Here is a 15,116-nt window from a genome sequence, read left to right as displayed (position 1 = left end):
GCATAAATCCTTAAACCATTATTTCCCAAAGTGGGTTCCAGTTAAATAGTCCTTAAAATGTCTATGGTCAGAACTTTTGGGAAATTCTAGTTAAACAAAGTTAAACAGGATTCTTTATTGTAGGACTTCTCAAATTGTAGGCACTGAGAAGGAGATAGAGTCCATAATGTTTCCCAAAATTATGTGACCACAGAAACCTTGATCATTTTCTCAGGATGTATATTAGTTTCCTCTTACTGTTGTAACAAAATCACCTGAAGTTAGTGGCTGAAAACAATGCAAGTTTATCGTCTTAAGAGTTCTTTTTGGATGCTCAAGGGGAGAATCCCTTTCCTTGCCTTTTCTGGCTTCTAGAGACTGGCCACCATCATTGGACTATGGCTCCTTCCTCCCATCTTCAAGGCTAGCAATGTAGTGTAGGGGTGGAAAAGTGTTTCCTTCTAGGTTCTTTGCCTGGTTTAATAATGAAATGGACATAAGATAGATTAATAGGAAAAAAACAAATTTGATTTCATACGTACAGGAGCCCCCTAAAAATATGAGACTCAAAGAAGTAAGCAAAGCAGGAAGCTTGTATACCTCTTAGACAAACAATAAATTTGTGAAGAATTGACAGAACAAAAAGGTTTGGGTTTGGGCTACTAAATTAGTGAAAAAGTAACAAAGTTTGTTATATGGCCTCTTGGCCCTAACTTGCCTCTCTACTAATAAGGATGCCTTCTACCCTCCTGGTACAGGGAGGGTACCGCTCACATGAGAGATTTATTTCCTGCTTTCAGGGGGGACACACAGGAGAGTTAAGAGTGTCCTTCTTGCACTGACTGTCCCCCAAATAACTTTCATTCAAAATAATCAATATGCCAAAATGGCATATTTGAGGTGGCATACTCTGCTGCCCTTCGCTAGCATCTTCCAGTCTTTCTCTGACCTCTGCTTCTGTCATCATACCTCTTCCTGTGACTCCTGACACTCCTGCCTCCCTCATGATTGCAGTGGGCCTACCTGGAAAATCCAGGATAATCTTCTCATCTCGACATCCTTGGCTTATTCACATCTGCGAAGCCCCTTTGCTGTGTAAGGTAACATATTTTACAGGTTCTAGGGATTAGAAAGTGGCCATCTTGGGGCATTTGGGAGGGTTCAGTCAATTAAGCATCTGCTTTCTGCTCGGGTCATGATCCCAGGGTCCTGGGGTCGAGACCCACATCGGGCTCCCTGCTCAACGGGGAGTCTGCATCTCCCTCTGCCCCTCACCCCTGCTTGTGTTCTCTCTCCCTCCCTCTCTCACTCTGCTCTCCCTCTCTCAAATAAATAAACAAATAAAATCTTAAAAAAAAAAAAGAAACAGATGATAAAAGCTGTACAAATTACAAAGATCAAAAGTTTAGGGGTGCCTGTGTGGCTCAGTTGGTTAAGTGTCTGACTCTTGATCTCAGCTCAGGGCTTGATCTCAGGGTGTGAGTTCAAACTCTACTTTGGGCTCCATGCTGGGCATGAAACCTACTTTAAAAAAAATAAAAATAAGAAAAAAGTTTAAAGTTTACAGAAATGCAGAGAAAGTAAAACTTAATAAAAATGTGGTTGTGGTTGGTATTTGAAACAGTATAAGAAAGGTTAAAAAAAAAAGACATTGTGGTATTAAGACAGTTTAGATGATTACTTATACCAAGTAGGAGGATGGATGCCGGAAGAACCTATGGGCATAGCTAGAAGAGCACATGGAATTTGATTTTTCTAAAAAAATAGAACTTAATATGGAAACTTGTTATACCTGGCAAAGCAGGAGGGTAAAACTTGACCTTTATATAAATTTAAATGTTTCAAAAATTATTTTTGCCTTAGTTTGTCAATTCAGGATAATTTTTTCCCCTAATAAACAGCCTCTGTGAGAATGAATATCTGCAAAATATGTCGAACTACTTCAAAAATAATACAGGAACAAAAGAAAACTTCATCATGATTATTGTTGCATTTTATAAACCTATTATTCTCTTAGCTTAAAAACATTACAAGAAATTAGACTATAATAACAGAATGCAAATTTTTGGATATCCGAGAACATTTTGAAACAGAAGAGATAAGATGTGAGAGGGTTGTAAATTTGGCAAGATAGAGTTTTCTTCTTCATAGTTTGGGAATTATGTAGTTCCATCTAGTGTAAATGCTGACTCCGTTAATACTGGAAGGGAAAACATCCGGGAACTAATCCTACCTTTCCTTTTCGGGAATGAGGAGTGCGGTAAATTTCTCCCTCTTGTTAGCGGTCCGCAGTTTGATGGAGACTGTAATTCTGTGAATGTGCCATTTTTATAGACCGTGAAATGCAATAATAATTTCAGTGTTTTATTACAGGTATCAGTTTGTTTTCCTCCATCTATTCCATTTTATTACAAATTATATGCATCTATATGATGAAGGTAATGTGCTTTCTTTCACCGAAGTGGAAGATACAGGACAGAATTGATAATATAAGTGTGGGGCACTTTTTTATTTTTTAACAGTTTCATAGGCTTTGTGCTCACAGATTGCATGCTGTACTTTTTATTTCAGTAACATTTAACAAAATCATGGCCATGGAGGAAATTAAACTTACACAGAATGTCCATAATGAGGCTCTGAGTGCTGTTGTTTCAGGTATGGTACGGAGTGGCTATGCGGAGTGGCAAATTAAAGAGACAAAAGCCATCTTTTTCTTATTGCTTCTAGCGTACACAGTTACTTGGATTTAACCATAAATTACTTGTACAGTAACCTCAACTGTCTGGGACACAACAAAGCAAAGGCAGCTAAAAGAGATGCCATTCATCCTCCAAACTCCTGGGGGAGCTTCTTAGCCTTTTGCCCGACACCTAATGATTTTCTCTATACATATAATTCTATCCTGCTGGATTATTTAATCTCCTCTGTCATAGGCAAGGGAGCATAAATTTAAAAGGAGAAGGAATTATGAGAATCAGACTCACCGATCTAATAAGAAGTGACAGTTAAACACATGAAAGAAGGAGGCAGAATACTTATTTTAAAATAGGCACAGAAATGTTTTAAGGCACAAGGGCATTGATAGGAACTGACCATCTTGAATACTTCCCTTAAGACGTCATTTTATTGCCTTGAAGCCTAATAGTAATGGCCCTGAGATCCCAAGAACAGTTTACATTCTATTCATGTACAATGTGTTATGGAAAAATTTCTGTTCAAAATGCTTTTATTTTTGATAATTTTTATACTGAAAGGAATAACAGTTAACCTCATCCTTCAATAATACCATATAAATAAGAATTGTCATAATATATTGCATTGAATGAGCCCTAAAATTCATCTATTTTTACTACTAGTGATCAGAACATTTTGATTTTTAAACTCCCATTCCAGTTTGGTTTCCCAAAATTCCTTCGAATGACTTACGTGGAAACCAACAGTGATTGGATTTACCCCACCTTTCTTGGCAGAGATATAAAGGTTCTGTGTATACTAATTCATTCTTGCTGGTTGATTTCCTGGGTGTTATGTCTTTTGTTTTGTTTTATCTGGAGCAGTTTCTCTCCTTTAAAAAAATAGGTTTAAAATAGCTTATTTGGATGTTATAAACTTTCCTCTTTGGGAAAGTAGAAGTCAAAGTTAGGACAAACGAGAGCTTTGGAAGACATTCTGCATTATGCCTGCACTGAACTTCTCTTTTTCCCTTTTTGCCCCCACTCAACAACACAGACCCTCTGGCCAGTATGACTTACCAGTGTGTGAGAGTCTGGTCCCAGAGTAATTTTCTGTGACTCATGTTATAAAGGTTTTACTACATCCCTAAGGGAGGTTACAAAGAAGTCTATTAGATCTTCCTAGTTTCTTATTGTTTAGGGTGAATTTGGGGGAAGGGTCGAATGTTTTCCCTTTTTTCTCGATTATGTGGCTCCCTTGACAAACATTATCTTTCCTCATTAGAAACCACAGGTTTGCTTTGCTGGGTGGCTCATCTGCACGGTTCTATGATTATAAAGTTGATTTCTCAAGTATTTCTTGTCCAAACCCCAGGTAAACCAGGTTTCATTTTAAGCTATTATTTCTTTGAATCATGAGAAATTGTACAGTCCACTGACCAGGAGCCTCAAACACAAGGTAGGAGAAGGCACCTTCTCCAGTGCAAATTTTTGTTATCATAGGTCTTTGATGTTAGAAGTTGACTCTGGCATTTAATTGGGGAAGAAACAGACACGTAATGATCTATCTCATTCCTACTCTCCTGTGATACAGCAAGATATTTGTCTAACTGTCCCTTAGATGGGGTAGGAGGTAGTATTTAATAGGAAATACGAAAAAATAGTATGCACTGAACCGCTTTGCACTGGTGAAGAAGTAGATACATAGAACCTTCAAAAGCAGAGCTCTCATTCTCTCCTTACTGGGAGTTTATTATCCCCTTCGTGCCAGGCGTTGTGTTCTATGTGACTTCACAAGTAACATTTTTCTTAGAGCCATTGCCATGTCCTTTTAGTGCCCATAAGATAGCACACGAAAATGTGTCCTTTCCCCATGCTGACTTAAAAAAAAAAAAAAATGGAATAGAGGATTTGTACCATTAAAGTTGAAGGGGAAAATAAAAGGCATAGAGAAAATAATATACTTTAAAGTGAAACCAAAGTATTAACCTTAGGTTACTAGTTTTTGTTTTGATGAGTAGTGATTCAGATTTAATAAAACCTGAGCAGCCATAGATCACTTAAGTTCAGTCAAGAGTTTCCTTTTTCATTGATCAGGTGGGTTCATTTGTAGTTTTTTGGCTTCTGGGTTATTCTGTGTTTGTGTTTTCCCGGGGCTCCTTCTCACCTCTTTCAGAACACAGTGGCGGTGTGGGGAGGTCAGTCCCCACAGCTTGATGCATAGCAGGCAAAACAAATCCCGAAAAAAAGTCATCTCCAGTCACAGCTGTTCCCCTCAAGTTACACTGTCATGGGAAGATGATCCAAAAACACAGCCACTTGAATGAGATGTAGCCCCCAAAAGACTTGTATCGAGGTAGCAAACTGAAAGAAGAAATGTGAAATTTTGTGGCAAATATTGTTTAAATCTTGTTTCTTGTTTTTAGCAGTACCTTAATTTAGGTGTGAGAAATAGGCTTGGCTAGAAAGAACCTAACGTTTCCTCATGCCCTTAGTTTGAAATCTAACCAATATTCAAGGATTTCTTCCTAAGGATTTCTCAAGTTTTTCCTTTCAGGAGGAGGCCTTCTCCTACCTGAGCTTTCAAGAACAGATTTTATAACACTTAGAGTTAACTTAAACTTTTAAGATCCCAAGTTGGGGGTAGTGGCTTTTTCATACACCAGACTGCCATAACACAGAAATATTCTTTTGTTTCCATTCATCATTTAGGAATAAAAATGGGTCTTACTTTTATATATCATCTTGAAGAACAGAACCATTAAAGAAACATTCAGGGGTCTGTTTTTACCAAATTCATTATAGTAGAACAGTTCACTTGTATCTTGATGATTACTACGGCTTATTTAGCACTTTAGATGCAGTATTTGTAAGTTCTTCCTTTTTGGCTTGGCCTTCAAATAGAAAGTTCTAAAAGAATAGCCATTTCCCAATGGGTTCTTGTCCGTTATAGTACACTGGTGATAAATGGAATCAATTTATTCTTAGTGGCTGTTTAATTAACCTAGAACTTAATTTTTTTATATGAAATAGTTCAACGTGATGAAATTTTCAGCTGGGACTCCAGAAGCTGAGCCAGAATAGAAAGAGAAAGAATGAGTATTTCTAAGCTACTGTCCCTCTCAATATTAACATTGTTAATTCTACTAAGCGTAGAGGGAGCATAGATCACTCCACTACACAGGCTCAATAAGTTGCCTGAGGGTCAGAGTCACACAGAAGTTTCTGAATACACCGACACAAATTTCATTGGTACTTTAAGAAGCCACATTCAACTGCTTATCAGGTATTGTTGCCAAGACCAAGGGGTTGCAAAGAGGTCTGTTTGTTCTCTAGCTTTTATGTATTCTACTGCCTTCCAGAATTTTTAACATAGAATTAGTGAGACATTGACAAAGACTGCATTGTAGTATTTTCTTAAAATATATCTTATTTTTTTAGAGCAGTTGTAGTTTTATAGCAAAACTGAGCAGAAAGCACAGAGTTTCCACACATTGCCTGCCCCTGCAATGCAGTATTTTAACTTTAGAATTTTACTTATATGAAAATCACAACTTTATTGAGAAATAATACACATAGCATCAAATTTACCTTTTTAAGGTGTACAGTTCTGTGTTTTTAGTACATTCATGGAGTTGTGCAACCACAACCACTCAAATTTCAGAATTAAAACTTACCTTTAATGAAGTTAAAATACCATTTAGAGAATTTAAAGAAGAGAAAAAATATCTCCCAAACTCATCATTCTCACCAAACATTTGTCATTTTTGGGTAAATTTTATTCTAGTTTTTTTTTTTTTAAACATCGAGGTATTTTTACAAAGGCTGATAAGAATGTTCTACGCAGTTACTTAATTAACATTGTTCTGGTGAGAGTAGATGGCTCTGTCTCTTTAAGGCTGCTCACAGTGTGAAGAGGTGTGCTGTGATCTTACTGCTGTGTGCACACATGAAATTATTCAAGTGAAGAAAATAACTTCATGGCTGTGTATGCTGTGGTGTGTTGCTTTCCACGAAGCCGTCTCTTGGTATTTGAACATTCCAGAGCATTGTTAAAGCTTTATACTTTGGGTCATTAGTAGCAGGTAGACATCTTTTATTCTTTCATGCTAGGATGTGAGATCAATAAAAGATTAAATTAACTCACGAAGCTGATGTGTTCTTAGATGCTGCTGTCCCCTCAGTCTAAGGGCAGCCTCAGCCCTGGACCTCGTGAAGAATTGACTCAGCTAGCATTAATGGGGGTGCTGAGCAATGAAGTGTATAAAAGTGAACAATAAGAGAAAGACAGTGAAAACATAGGCACGGATATGAGCACATTTACAGAAGTTTTACAAGTGGCCAAAAATTATATGAAAACATGTTCTGGGATGTGAATGAACAGTTCTTTTAGAATCATATGAAGAACAATTTGAAAAATGTTATAATGTTATATGGAATAAAGGATGTGAAAAATGGGGTACTCATATGCTATGAGAGTATAATTGATCAACCTTATAAGAGGCTAATTTGATTGCATCTATCAAGATTTAAAATGCTGTCCTCTTTAATTGAAGAATAGCACTCTTAAGAATTTTGCAGAAGTAGGGGCGTCTGGGTGGCTTAGTCGGTTAAGCGTCCGATTCAGTCTCTGCTCAAGTCGTGATCTAAGGGTCATGGGTTCCAGCCCCACATTGGGCTCCACACTGGGCATGGAGCCTACTTAAAAAATAAAAAAAGAATTTTGCAGAAGTAATAGCATTGTATATAAAAATACATATACAGAAATATTCATTGAAGCTATATTTGCAATGGCAAGAAACAATCTATTGCTCAGCAGTAGGAAAATTGGCTAAATAAATCATGGTTCACAGAGCCATTAAGAAGAACAAGGTTCATATGTATTTGTGTGTATGTGTGTGTGTGTGTGTGTGTGTGTGTGTGTGTGATGCCCAATGCAGATGCGCATGTTATACTTTCATGTGAAAAAATGAAAATTTTATATCTCCCTTTTATTTAAAAAAAAAGTGTATTTGTAGGTAAGTCTGTTCATGTGTAAGAAAACTGGGGTTGGGGATATTTTGCTTTTTATTTTATATTATTTTTTTCAACTGACTGGATTATGAATGATTTTTGCTTTTCTTTTTCCTGTGTTTTTCAGTCCCCACATTTGAAAAATTAAGTGACATTCTTAAGGCTTTCAAAAGATGAAATGATGCACCAATTTGAGCTAAGCTATCAAAGTATTGCCAAGTAGAAATTCTTAAGGAACCAGCTTTAATGAATAGATAAAATTAATTTCTAATTAGTATACCAGCAGTTTAGGGGCCCATGGCTGGCTCAGTCAGTAAAGCATGTGACTCCTGATCTCAGGGTTGTGAGTTCAAGCCCCGTGTTGGGTGTAGAGATTACTTAAAAAGTAAAATCTTAAAAAAAAGTAGTATATTAGTAGTATATATGGAAAAAGATGTTTCTAAAATATGTGGAAATAGTTTTTACTCAGGTTAAACCTTTTGAAATTTTTATTTTTTCTAATCATAAAATATTATGAAACATTTTGAAGATATAAATAAGAATATAAAGAAGGTAAAAAATTCTTTATAATCGGGGCACCTGGGTGGCTCAGTCAGTTACGCGTCTGCCTTCGGCTCAGGTCATGATCCCAGAGTCCTGGGATTGAGCCCCGTGTCTGGCTCCCTGCTCAGTGGGAGCCTGCTTCTCCCTCTCCCCTTGCCCCTCCCCCTGCTTGCATGTGCTCTCTCTCAAATAAATAAATAAAATCTTTTTTAAAAAAGATTTATTTATTAGAGGGAAAAACAGAGCACAAGTGCAAGCAGGGTGAGGGACAGAGGAAGAGGCAGAAAGAGAATCTGAAGCAGACTCCCTGCTGAGCTTGGAGCCCAGGCCTGGGGCTGGATCCCATGATCCTGAGATCATGACCTGAGCAGAAATCAAGAGTCAGACCCTTAACAAAACCTTAACCAGCTGTGCCACCCAGGCACCCCCCCCTTTTTAAAGATTCAAATAAATAAATAACATCTTTTTAAAAATCCTTTATAATTCTATCAGTTGGAGATAACAGTAGGCTAAGTCTTAAAACCTCATTTGTGCTATCATTTTGGAATTTCAGAAGAATTTATTTTCACCCTAATCACTTGTCTCTGCTGAATTAGTGGGGGGATACATATGATCTTAATGAAGTTTCTTAAATATTTCCTATAAAAAATTAACATTGTAATATTGCACATTGTAATAAAAGTTAAGGGAGTTAAAAGAGAAGGATAAAAATGCTGAAGGGTAATAAAGAAGGAGAGGAGGACAGAGGAGTATGACAACCAGATCTTCCCATTATTAAAAGAAGTGTCTGTGATCAAACTAGTGAGTAAAGAAATTTCTCTTTGTGTCTCCCTCCTGCTGTCCTGGGCTAGTAGTCATCCAGTGATCATTGAGATATTGTAGAGAATGGAAAGGACCATCACTGAGCTGGAGTACTTGTGTTTTTTGGTACCTGGGAGTAATTCTCTGAGGGACTCAAATCCTCACACTCTTTTCATACTTGCAGGAGGAGCAATTGGGTTACAAAATTAACCACCCTGAGATGCTCACCCCTGGCAGCAGGCCCTGGGTGCTCTGTTGTTAGCAGTCCATGGATTGTAGGCAGGCCTGGTCAGTAACTTCTTGAGGTCCCTCTGTCTCTTCACCCCCAAGTCCAGAATTGACTATTGAACTGTGCTCCCAGAGGCTGCAGCATCAAGTGGTTTCTAAATCCTCACCCTTTACTATGCCTCCTTTACCTTAAGGAATGGCTACCAAATTTGTGGGGTCTAGCGCAAAAGGAAAATGAAAAATGAAGAATTTTAAAACAGTACAAGCAAAACATTAGAACAAGCACAAGCTCTTTGGGACTGTACAAGTTACATTCCCACGATGCTGGCTCTGCTCACTTTAGCCTCTCCTCCTAACCCAGGGGTACCCTGTTACTGAAAGAGGTGCATACATAGTATCCCCAATCCTCTTTCTTCCCTTTTTTGAAATCATCTAGTCCCTAACTCCATACAGGGCTACAGATCTTCTGATCCTTGAAACAAAACTGCTCTTTGAGAATGAGGGACAGGTGTTGTAAGGGAGGAAAAAATTATTTTTACTACTGTCCTCCTTGGTTCTCTACCTGGGGCTCTATAAATTAGACTGACAAAAAACAGATTAATGGGGGGGAAAGGTTTTTTTTAAAGATTTTATTGATTTATTTGAGCAAGAGGGAGAATGGGAGAGCAAATGCTCAAGCCATGGGAGGAGCAGAGGGGGAGGGAAAGGGATAAGCAGACCCCGTGCTGAGAACAAGCCCAACAGGGGGCTCAATCTCACAACCCCCGAGATGATGACCTGAGCCAAAACCAAGAGTTGGACACTTAACCGACTGAGCCACCCAAGTGCCCTGAAAAAAAAAAGTTTGGTCTTTTTGTTTTTGTTTCTTTTTTTTTTTTTTTTTTTAATGATTTTTTATTATATTATGTTAGTCACCATACAGTACATCCCCGGTTTCCGATGTAAGGCTCAATGATTCATTAGTTCTGTATAACACCCAGTGCACCATGCAATACGTGCCCTCTTTACTACCCATCACCGTTTGTTTTTGTTTCTTAAAAAGGTTTTATTTGTTTATTTGAGAGAGAGCATGAGCGGTATGAGGGGCAGAGAGACAAGCAAACTCCCCAAGAAGTGTGGAGCCCAACACAGGGCTCAGTCCCAGGACCCTGAGATCATGACCTGAGCTGAAATCAAGAGTCAGATGCTTAACCAACTGAGCCACCCAGGCGCCCCTGAAAAAAAAGTTTTTTAATGTGTGCGTCACACTTAGAATGGGAGTACTCAGAGATAATAACTTCGAGGGATGGTTAGAATTTGATTTTCCATACCATCTTAGCAATGGAACAATAAATATTTAGAGACACGACAAGACAAAGTAAAAGGACTTTGAATTTCTAGGGGTGGCAAATTGTGGGGAGGCAAATATAGAAAGAAACTAATGAAAGATAAAAGCCGCTTGGTAAGGTTTGTTACGTAGATTCTTTTGGTGCCATCTCCAGGCTGATAATGGTTTAAGTTTTCTCTTTTGTCCTTCTTGGCAGAGACGGGAGGGAGGATACCTGTGTCGATGTTTGTCCTGCTTCTGGGCAAATAAGGGAAGGACAGAGAGCTTTTCCTGTATCTGCTTCTCAATTGCCTTCAGCTCAAAATAATCCTTATTGCTAAAATGGCATATTCTGGAGTTGGTATAATCTACTCCCCTCAGTGTCCTCTCCAGGCAGATGCAGCTCCATGGGCGTAGGATTCAAAACCTTGTGCATAGTCAAAAAACTTGCACCTCCTTCAAGCAGACACAGCCCTACGCTGGAGCCCCCGGCCTGGCACTCGACGAGTAGCTTCATTCACCTCCAGCACACTTGGCTGAGCAGCCTGCATATTCCTATACAGTCACCTTGCCTCGGGAACAACCTGGCTGGTCCCTTGACACAGAGTGGCAAGATCGATGAGCTAGAATGTCCTTTCTTATTTTTTTAAAAGATTTATTTATTTGAGAGCATGCATGCGTGGGGTGGAGGGTAAGAGGAAGAGAGCATCTCAAGCAGACTTCGTGCTGAGTGTGGAGTCCGATGCGGGGCTTGATCCCTTGACCCTGAGATCACAACCTGAGCCAAAACCAAGAGTCAGATGCTTAACCAGCTGCGCCACTCAGACGCCTTGTCCTTTTGTCTTAATACGATAATCTAAATACATTAATTTGGGTTCCTTGAGTACCTAAGCTTCTCCGGTTTACACTCTAGGCTGTAGCTCTTTGCCCTTTTTTTGGTTGTTTTTGCTTATATTTATTTAAAATTCCTTCTCTTAAAATGGTCTGTTATTGGGATCTGGCAGTCCATCTCCCTAGCTTCCCTGAATGAGGTGTTTTAGTAGTAGGCAAACAGATCTGTTGACTCTTCTATCATTCTAAGTTGGTGAGGTTTTAGGTCTCACTTCTAGGTGAGATGATACTTGTTTAAAAAAGGAAAAATTTCAATGAAATATAAAAAGAGAAAAATTAATCATTATAATCCTTTTGGTCTTTTGTAATTATTGGCTAGCTTTGCCTGAGAGTAAGCCAGGGAAAGGTGAGGATTGAGGTAAATAAAATCAGGTCTAAAGAGGGTTTTTTAAATTTAGGGTGCTGACATTAAAAATTAAAGGACATTAGATTCCCTTCCTTTCCCACACCCACCAAAAATAAATAATGCACACACCAAGAGTTATGGGAGATGGAATCTATGCATATTGGCCTTTGAAAACCCTGCATTTGTTCCTACCATGAAGTTATAGCAGGGTTGCATATGAGCCACGCTGAGCTGTTACTCACCTGTCTCGCTTGCTCTTCAGATCCCAGTAGTACCAAGGAGCAGTTTGGAGTGGGACAGAGCCTGTGACGATGTACTTTATAAGAGCCAAAATCATCCAGGACCGATAACTAAGCCCCCTTGTACTTTTCCAAACTCTTTTGTAACCTGTGTAAATGTTTTGTTTGTATGCATGTCTGTGTGTGAGTATAAGCATAGATGTGTGCAAGTGTGTGAGTGTGTGCGTGTGTGTGTATGTTGGGAAAAGGGCTGGAAGTTCAAAGTCCAGTACTCACTATAGAAAAACATACTTTGTTTTATTTACTAGCATAGATCCTTAGATTTGTTTCAAATTTGTTTGCCATTTCTGATGTCAAGAGGTCAGAATCTATGGTTTTGAAACAGATTTCAGTACTCCGGTGGCTCAGTATTGTACCTGTGAACTTCCATACGAGATATTCCATATGATCAGATTTATATGCAAAGATATATGAGATGTGTGCTTGCTGACCTTTTCTCTACATAAATACAGAATTTGTAGGCATATGAAATTCTCACCCCTGAAAATATTTAAAGCAGATTAGAAGAATATTTTCTTTGATTTTTATTTGAAAGCAGAACTTTCTTTCAGTCTTCCATATTGCTTTGTTCCTAATAAAAGAATTGGTTCTCTAGGTTAGTGTGAATTAATATGTGCTCATTTTACCAGTCAAGATATAAGCTTGGGGGCGCCTGGGTAGCTCAGTTGTTAACCGTCTGCCTTCGGCTCAGGGCATGATCCCAGAGTCCTGGGATCAAGCCCCACACCGGGTTCCTCTGCTGGGAGCCTGCTTCTTCCTCTCCCACTCCCCCTGCCTGTGTTCCCTCTCTCGCTGGCTGTCTCTCTCTGTCAAATAAGTAAATAAAATCTTAAAAAAAAAAAAAAAAGATATAAGCTTGACCACAAAGAGCAGTACTGAAAATAACATTAACTTTAATACAATAGAAATGTATTTCTCTTTTTTGTAACAGCTTAGGTGTAGACACTTCAGGGCAATATGGTGGCTCTTTCCATAAGGACGTCTGGGACATAAGTTCCTTCTCTCTGTTCCTTGGCCAGCCCTAGTGTGTGTTCTCCACCCATTTAAGCACACATCCTGGAAGTTGACTATATCCCATTATCTAGAACTTAGCTATAGACTTTTTAGCAGAGAGCCAGGTAGCCAGCTAAAACTGGAGTTTAACATTTCGTTAAGGAAATGGGGAATGGATACTGGGGCATAGCTGTCCATCCCTGTCACACTTGTCTGGAATCATGTTCTGCTCATCACATTTTCTACCCAGGGTAGTAAATGTTGTATGACATAATTAGCTTGTCAAGAAGTTAGACAAAAAATCTGACTTTAATTGCAAATGGCTTCTGTTATCACAAGTCAATTTTTACCATTTACCAGTGGCTTCCAGTGGTATTGTGTTAAGAAAGATTGTAGAGCTGTATTTGCACTGAACAGAAAAATAATTACACGATCAATAAGTGATACCCCTCGGCAGAGGATAGGAGAATAATGTCATGTGTTATTTATCTTTAGTCTTAGTTCAGAGAACAATTCCTATAAAGTCATAGATTTTATCCTATGTAGCACTGTTACAGAAGTTTTATTTTTTTTCCCCAGTGATTCATTCCACTGCTACCAAGCATGGGTCTAAAATGGGGGGGGGGGGTTGGGCTGGGACTTTATGTATAATGGAAATACCACTTACTAGTGGAAAGGAAGGCTTAACTGAATGACCAATTGAAATAAATTTTTAGAACACTTAGGTAAACCTGAGGATGCCAAGAAAGCCACCATTATGTGATCATATTCAGGGAAGAAAGGGTAAGAAATAGACTGGTAAGAATCAATTAATTTTCTCCTTGTTTATATGACTGAGTTAGTCGTTTGAAATACAGTATATGTGCTACCTTGTTTCACTTTATCTTTCTGTGTAGCTTATCTCTTTAACTAGACTATGAGCTCTTGAGAAACAAGTCTAAACGTGACACCCCTCTGTGTCCTCGACAGTTTCTAGCACATCTTACACAAAGAGGGAACACAGTAGGGATTTGCTGATTGCTGGATTGAATGGTGATCTAGTTAGCTGGGTTTGGGGTTTTTTTGGCTTTTTTCTGTTTTTTGTTTTTTTGTTTTGTTTTGTTTTGTTTTGTTTTGTTTTTTGTATTCAAGGAGTTTTCTCACTGCATAAGCATTACTATCCTCAATTTATCTTTCTGACACTGAGGTTGAAGGTGACTAAGTGAATTGTACCATTCTTCCGGTGGTTCTGAATGCATTATTGATTAGTAACAGAATTGACTAGCATAAATGGCAGTTGAGGATTTTCTTCCCCTCTTTTACATGTGTCATTTTGGCAGAAGCGAAGGACAATATTCAAGCTTCTCCAAGAGCTGCATGATAAATATTGCTGGATAAATTAATATCCTCTTGTAGATGAGAGCAGAACAAGGGGCCAGATCTGGCTGTCCCGATTTTGCTTTCCTTGTTCAGGCCACTGGTGGGAGTCACCCTTGCTCTTGGTTCAGGTCCCAGCTCCTCCCTTGCTTGTCTGTAACTGTGGGTGAGTCATGGCAACCTTGCTGGCCCTCCTTTTTCCAATTGTAAAAGAGAGATGAGTCTCTACCAGATGATGACTTATAAAGCGCCTCTGACTTCTGGAATGGAGGACCCTCTGAAACACAGAGCGTTGCTGTTGCTGTGCTCGTTGCGTGATAATTAATTCATCTTCTCTTTTCCCCTCAACCAGATTTCCTGCTGAGGTAAGTAATGTGGAGTGGGTTTTTGGTTTTTTTTCCTTCAGCTTTTATTTCCTTTTGTGTATGTCTGGCCTTGTAAATGTGGTCAATAAATGCTATTATTATAACCCTTTTTGACAGCTCTGTAATTTAATTGTAATTCATTCAGAACATCTTTTTAAGACAATGATGTGTATTGAAGATGCAGCTGTTCCAATCTCATCTCCTAAACTGACAGGAATTGTTGCAATCACAGTCCCAGCAACTGTGGGAACTTCCGATCTATTCAAAGCCAAATATAGGGATATACTCTGTGTGTGTGTGTGTGTGTGTGTGTGTGTGTGTGTG

At 38.7% G+C, this 15,116-nt stretch overlaps 1 long non-coding RNA gene across 2 annotated transcripts in view; it reads left to right on the top strand.

Annotated features, from left to right (window-relative positions):
• The window catches only part of LOC121101520, a 212,476-nt gene that overhangs the window by 135,295 nt on the left and 62,065 nt on the right, over positions 1–15,116 (top strand). The window contains exon 4 of one of the 2 annotated variants that reach the window (XR_005833529.1): positions 2,551–2,634. The exons of the other annotated variant lie outside the window; for it this stretch is intronic. This is a non-coding gene — a long non-coding RNA (uncharacterized LOC121101520). Of the gene's footprint in view, positions 1–2,550; positions 2,635–15,116 lie in introns of those variants that run through there. 2 annotated transcript variants of the gene reach the window in all.

The sequence above is a fragment of the Ursus maritimus genome, unplaced genomic scaffold (assembly GCF_017311325.1).
Source record: "Ursus maritimus isolate PB19 unplaced genomic scaffold, ASM1731132v1 scaffold_8, whole genome shotgun sequence".
Taxonomy (NCBI): Eukaryota; Metazoa; Chordata; class Mammalia; order Carnivora; family Ursidae; genus Ursus; species Ursus maritimus.
The sequence above is the reverse complement of the archived record's forward strand: the minus strand, read 5'-3'. Positions and strand labels throughout refer to the sequence as shown.